Below are 7,541 nucleotides of genomic sequence, written 5' to 3' on the forward strand. Positions count from 1 at the left end.
GGAGAACTGGCGGTGGCTGGGCGAGCGCGGGCCGCCTTCCTGTCGGTCCTGGCAGGTGTCTTGGGATGATCTCAGAAGAGCGCGGAGACGGGAAAGAAACGTTCCTTTCCCTCGATTGTTTTGGGCTTTTTTCTTACTCCAAGGAACTTTCAGCCCCCACCCCACCCCACCCCACCGCACCCTCTTTTCTTTCTTTCGTGAATCACCAGTTATCTGTGCTGGTGTGACAGCTGTTTTGGGAGAGGACTTTACGGAGAGATTTCTACATTCCCGTTTTTATTTTTTAAAAAATATATATTTTATTGATTTCAGAGAGGAAGGTAGAAGGAGAGAGAGATAGAAACATCAATGATGAGAGAGAATCACTGCTCGGCTGTCTCCTGCACGCCCACACTGGGGATGGAGCCCACCGCCGGGCATATGCCCTTACTGGGGGTCGAACCGTGACCTCCTGGTTTATAGGTCCACGCTCACCACTGAGCTGTGCCAGCCGGGCTCTACATTCCCTTTTAAACAGAGCCCTGTCGCACCCCGGAGCAGGGGTAATGTCAGTGCTTCTCAGATTGAGATCTGGGGAAACCTGCATCAGAATGCCTGGGGATGCTAGTAAACTCCACCCCAGAGCCACGGAGTCAGTCTTTTTCTGGGTAAGAACCTCGAATCTGCAAATTTAACAAGCAAAACAGACAATTTTTGAACACACTAGGCAAAGTTTAAGAGCTATGGGTAGGTTCTTGAATTTTGGCAGTTTTGATATGTAGAGAATTTATCATATAAACATTTAATATAGGGCTGTCTTGGTTGAGTTGGTTAACCTCCTTAAAAATGATACTTAAAGATACATGTTTTAAAGCACTTTTCCAAGTCTGGACACAAATGTAAGGCATTTTAATGGTAAAGTATTTTGCAGACAGCTGTCTGAACAAACCTGGGGAGAAAGTGATGTCCCATTTAGCAAATGGGATGATAAAGGCAGTGTTAGGTAAATTAAACCAGGGAGGGCTACAATTGTAGGTCACAAAGTATTGTAGGTTTATAACATACTGATTACTAGATCATAACAAATAGGTTTAATTTTCAGTTAATTATCGGAACCTTGATCTATGTACCTGCAAACTATAAATAGGATAAGTAATAAAAATCTCACCACTTGAATGTTTATATGTAGATTTTTTAAAAAAAATAGCAAATGTTTGACAATTTTCATAGGCTTTGCTAATTAATTAACTTTCCTGGAAGAGTGTTTTATCTTGAAACTTCTGAAGTGCCTGCTCAAAGTAAGTTCCATGAATTAATGTTTCATTTTTCTTAGATTACAAATCCACTGCAGCAGGTACTTGTGGGTACTTACAGAGGCCTGCACGGTGCTCTGGGGCTCCAGAGGATGGGCAGATCCAGCCCTTCTGGAGGAGTGTAGAGTCTCGCCCCTAGGATTATATGAGATGACCCATGACATAGAGCAGAAGCAGTGCAAATTAAGTGCCACCAGTGTCTGGAGGTTTTTGTGGTTTTCAGGAGGTTGGGTACAGGTGATGAGGTAGATGAGAAGATAAGCAAAGGCTGAGGCAGAATGAGGTGGTTCCTAAAAAGTGGTTAGAATTGTGATGGGCAGACATGGGATTTGAGGAAACAGCAAGAGGCACAAAATCTGGAAAATACATTTAAGGAAACTTTTTAAAAAAATATATTTTTTATTGATTTCAGAGAGGAAGGGAAAGGGAGAGACAGAAACATCAGTGGATGAGAGAAAATCATCGATCTGCTGCCTCCCGCATGCCCCTCACTGGGGATCTAGCCTGAAACCTGGGCATGTGCCCCCGACCTGGAATCGAACTGTGCCCTCCTGGTTCATAGGTCAATGCTCAACCACCGAGCCACACCCCACACCGGCTGGGCTAGAGAATTTTTTATTCATATACATCTTTGTGTGAGACCTGTGTGTATGTGAGTGATTAGACAGACATATGGGAGTGCTGGGCAAGGTGGAGAAAAAAATGAGACTATAAAAATAGCTGGGGCCATATTGTATAGATCTAGCTTCACACTAGCAGTACCGTAGGGAGTGTGTTAGAAGTCCAGAATCAGACACCACTCAGACCCACTGAGGAAGTATCTGTGTTTTAACAAGATTACAGTGTGCTTCGCATGCACATTACAGTTGGATAAGTGATGTGTGAAGTATCTCAAGTGCCAGTCCTGATTAAAGTTTGTGCTTAAGAAATATTTCTCCAGCAATACCATGTACTGAAAGCTTGAGGTGAGGATACCACAAGGACAGTGTTGTAACAGTTCAGAGGAGAGGTTCGCTGTTAAGTGGATGTAGAACAGATGTTTGAGGTAGAATCTTGGTTCCTAGCAAATGAATCAGTTCTACCTACCTTGGTACTCCCATCCAAAGACTGAGACTGGGTGGCCAGAAAGTGAGAGGATTTTAGGGGAGCAGGGAAGAAAAGAGAAGGGGTTTGGTGATGGACATGGTGACTTGTAGGTCCAGGGAGGACTCTAGACCAGGGGTGGGCAAACTTTTTGACTCGAGGGCCACAATGCGTTCTTAAACTGGACCGGAGGGCCGGAACAAAAGCATGGATGGAGTGTTTGTGTGAACTAATATAAATTCAAAGTAAACATCATTACATAAAAGGATACGGTCTTTTTTTTTTTTTAGTTTCAAACGGGCCGGATCCGGCCCGCGGGCTGTAGTTTGCCCACGGCTGCTCTAGACTCTAGACTCAACCCCTTTCACAGGGGTCGCCTAAGACCATCAGCCTCTAGACTCAACCCCTTTGCTAAGACCATCAGAAAACACATATATAATTACATATTGTTTTTGTGATTAACCACTATGCTTTAATTATGTTCAATTTGTAACAATGAAAATACATCCTGCATATCAGATATTTACATTACAATTCATAACAGTAGCAAAATTACAGTTATGAAGTAGCAACAAAAATAATTTTATGGTTGGGGGTCACCACAACATGAGGAACTGTATTAAAGGGTCTCGGCATTAGGAAGGTTGAGAACTACTGGTCTAGAGGGAGATATTTGGTAGGCAGATGGAAATGAGTGACTGAAGTTGGAGAGCAGTCAGGATAAATAGTTGAAGCTATGAGAAAATGAGGCTCATGATAAGTCCTCAGGAAATGCCTTATATTTTAAAGACATGACAGCAAAGGAGACAGCTACCACTGGCTAGGTTGGTGGTATAGAGTAAGGACTGAGAAGAAAGAGGGATTTGGTGATGAGTGCACTTAAGGAGTTTATGTAAAGCAAGAGTACTCAGCAAGAGGGAAGTTAAGGATCCCCCCTTTTCATTCCCAGCCCCTTCTTCCCTCACAGTTAAACCTGATAGGAGGCAAATTTTAGGAACAGGGACCTCTGATCTTAATTACACACACACACACAGGAGAGAGCCTGTTTGCATAGGTTGATAAAGAGGATTGGAGGAGGAGGTGAAGGTAGTTGGGGAGGATCTACTTGGCAAGCAGGAGGTTCACTTTTCTCAGAAACAAGGTGAAAATAGAGGAATTTTGCCTGGCAGAATGTAAGTGACTTTTGGCAAACAATTCTCTAGGAAGACATAGGCCCAGATTCAGGGGTCTACCTGGTAGCTTAAGATAACGCGGGAAGTTTGAGAAACTTTGGGTAAGTAAATTGAGAGTCAGCAGGAGCTAAGTATGCAATGTTTATAGAACTTTTTTCTAAATTCTCAAAAAAAGAGAGAGAATATCAGTTCATAATAATAGGCCAATATTCTGTTTGTTTCAAGAAGGAGGATTAGGAGAAAGATTTGAATTAACCAAGTGTTTATTACAAACAGCTGTGAAGAATTTTGCCGCTTATAAACTTTTAAAAAGAGGGAGGTGGGGAATTAAGATAGTCATTTTTGCATGTTGTCTTGATGCCCAAGAAGCAGTATAAGGGTCACTAATTCTTTTCTTTTTCGTGGGCAGCGAGGTTGGCATATTCTCTCTTGGATATGTAAAGTTACATGAGATACAGTAAGTAACAAGTATAAGCACAGTGTCCAGCACAGAGTGCTGCCCACGTGTTGACCCTGTTTGTTATCTGGAATCTGGTAAGAACATCCTTCTCTCTACTGGTCTTTAGCAGAGAGACTCAAGGGTTTAGGTCTCAGATGATCTGAGGATTGACATTTGGAAGTCTTGCACATAGGTGACATTTTTTGTTGTTGTTGGTTAATCCTCACCCGAGGATATGTTTTCATTGATTTTTAGCGGGAGTGGAAGGGAGGGAGGGAGGGGGTGAGAGAGAGAGAAACAGAAACGTTAATTTGTTGTTCCACTTGACATTCATTGGTTGATTCTGGTATGTGCCTTGACCAGGGATCGAATCTGAAATCTTGCATATTTCGATGACCCTCTAAAACCAACTGAGCTACCAGGCCAGGCGTTTTTTTCTCCTGATGGCATTTTCATTGGCTTCATTCTAAATGCTTACTCTGTACCTCAAGCATGTGAATGAATGACTTAAACTATTTTTAAAAAAATATTTTATTGATTTTTTACAGAGAGGAAGGGAGAGGGATAGAGAGTTAGAAACATCGATCAGCTGCCTCCTGCACACCTCCCACTGGGGATGTGCCCGCAACCAAGGTACATGCCCTTGACCAGAATCGAACCTGAGACCTTTCAGTCCACAGGCTGATGCTCTATCTACTGAGCCAAACCGGTTAGGGCTAAACTATTTTTTTTTTAAAGTAGCTAAAATAAAGGTAGTTTTCTGATAGCAGTCTTGTCAGTGCTAAAGTATGTTTATTAAATATTACATTTATTTGAAATTTAAATGGGGTGGCCATTGCACAAAGTTGGGAAGAAAATGACAATCACCTCATTGTTAGGTTTTATGCAAGTTGGCATAATTTGAGTTACCAGTTTTCTGACTCCAACAGAAATAGCAATTTACAAAGTGTTACTGGTGGTGGTTCTTGGGATGGGATGGGCATCTTCCTGTTGAGGACATCTGACAAACTCAGAAGTTGTCAAGAACTAGTTTTATCTTAACAATCACTCTAATTTATAAAGTATCTGTTTCTTTTTTTTCTGCCTCTAATTTCCCTATAACAAAAGTTACAAAATTTGATAATCTATGGTGTTTCTTCAATTTGTACATCTTTAAATTGATTTTTTAAATTTAATGAGATAGCATGAAAATACTCTGCAAGATGAAAGATGATTTTGTTCCTCTTTATTCCTCTCTCTGTTCTTTCACAAACGGATCTGATGTGAATCAGTGGTACAGAAATTGGATAGATTTTCAGATTCATCGTCATGCTTTAAAAAAAAAATACAACCATGGAATAATAGAATCTCAGAATGCAGTGTTGAAAGGAAACTTTTTCAACTCCAGACTTTTAACATTGACTAAAATGCACATTTAAAGAAGAATTTATGTGTAACTTTCATGGCAAGTTGTAAGCCAAAATAAACATACTTTAGGCAAGCAATGGGCAAGCCTTCCTGTCTACAATTGTCTTTTTAGTTTAATGACATCTGGACTCTAGATATGATATGTGCCAGGATTGAGGGGACTCTACTTAATTTGAACTCAGCAGCCTTTGCACTCCAAGGCATTTTGCACAGGGTGTCCTGTCTTTTGTCAGCTGCTGTAATCTGTAGTTTGGACATGGCTTTTCTTCATTCTTTACTGCTTAGGAACTCCATCTGTTTTATTTTTCCCTTTTTTTGTAAGAGAGGGGCTACTTTATATTTTTATTGGAAAATGTTTTAAAATACAGAGGACAACTTGTAGGTTAGGACTAAATATGAGAGGGTAAGGTTACTTTTATCTTTCACCCTGTTCTTTTTGTAAATAACCATTTTGATTAAAAATGTTTCATAAAGTAAAAAAAAAAGTGCTTCCAAAATGTTTTAATCTAGTAGGAAAAGGATATTTGTCACCTGCATGTTGTCTAGTGGATATGTCAAGGTTACAAAGTAGAGTTGGTAATTTTTAAAAAAATATATTTTTGTTGATTTCAGAGAAAGGGAAAGGGAGAGAGAAATAGAAACATCAATGATGAGAGAGAATCATTGATTGGCTGCTTCCTGCATGCCCCCTACTGGGGATCGAGACTGCAACCTGGGCATAAGCCTTTGACTGGAATCGAACCTGGGACCCTTCAGTCCACAGGCGGATGCTCTTATCCACTGAGCCAAACCGGCTAGGGCTTGTTGGTAACTTTTGACATTATATTTGTTTTCATTTGGGGCACGGATAGTCTTCTGATATGTTTAAATAAAGGAGGTTTGATTTGAAGATTTACTTAGTAGGTGGGGACTAAGAAGTAAAATCCGGTGAGTATTAGTTTGTTTTTGAATGAGAACATGTTGTTTATTTTTATTTTAATATATTTTATTGATTTTTTACAGAGAGGAAGGGAGAGAGACAGAGAGTCAGAAACATCGATGAGAAAGAAACATCGATCAGCTGCCTCCTGCACATCTCCTACTGGAGATGTGCCCGCAACCAAGGCACATGCCCTTGACCGGAATCGAACCCAGGACCCTTCAGTCCGCAGGCCGACACTCTATCCACTGAGCCAAAGCAGTTTCAGCATGTTGTTTATTTTTAAATCATTTTTTATTTTTCAATTATAGTTGACATACACTATTATATTAGTTTCAGGTGTACAGCCCAGTGATTAGACATTATACAACTTACTAAGTGATAATCCCAATAAATTTCACACTTATCTGACACCATACATAGTTATTAGAATATTATTGACTATATTCCCTTTGCTGTACTTTACAATCCCCATGACTATTGGTAACAACCAATTTGTACTTCTTAATCCCCTCATCTTTTTCACCCAGCTCCCAACCCCCTCCCATCTGGCAAATGTAAAAATGTTTTTTGTATCTATGAGTCTGTTTTTGTTCTGCTTATTTATTTTGTTTTTGTTTTTTTAGATTCAGTATTTTAGATATGTGTTTATTGCCATTTTATTGTTCATATTTATTTATTTACTTTTTTTATTGATTAAGGTATTACATATGTGTCCTTATCTCCTGTTTGCCCCCCTACTCCCCTGCTCATGCCCTCACCCCCCTGGTGTCTGTGTCCATTGGTTATGCTTATATGCATGCATACAAGTCCTTTGGTTGACCTCTCTCCCTTACCCCCATCCTCCCCTACCTTCTCTCTGAGGTTTGACAGTGTTCATATTTTTTTACCTTTTCCTTTAACATATCATGTAATACTGGTTTGGTGGTGATAAACTCCTTTAGCTTTCTTGCATCTGGGAAGCTCTTTTCTGTTCTTGCATTCTAAATTATAGCTTTGCTGGCTAATCTTAGTTGTAGGTCCTCGTTTTTCATTATTTTGAACTAGAGGCCTGGTGCACGAAATTCGTGCACTCGGGGGTGGGGGTGGTCCCTCAGCCTGGCGTGCGCCCTCTCACAGCCTGGGAGCCCTTGGGGAATGTCTGACTGACGGCTTAGGGCCTAAGCCGTCAGTCGGACATCCTTAGTGCTGCTGCAGAGGCAGGAGAGGCTCCCGCCACAGCCACTGCG

General features: G+C 40.8%; 1 protein-coding gene across 1 annotated transcript in view; it reads left to right on the forward strand.

Moving 5' to 3' along the window:
* EIF2AK3 (eukaryotic translation initiation factor 2-alpha kinase 3) overlaps positions 1–7,541 on the forward strand; it is a 100,354-nt gene that overhangs the window by 582 nt on the left and 92,231 nt on the right. The window lies entirely within an intron of this gene.

The sequence above is a fragment of the Myotis brandtii genome, unplaced genomic scaffold (genome assembly GCF_000412655.1).
Source record: "Myotis brandtii unplaced genomic scaffold, ASM41265v1 scaffold1152, whole genome shotgun sequence".
NCBI lineage: Eukaryota > Metazoa > Chordata > Mammalia > Chiroptera > Vespertilionidae > Myotis > Myotis brandtii.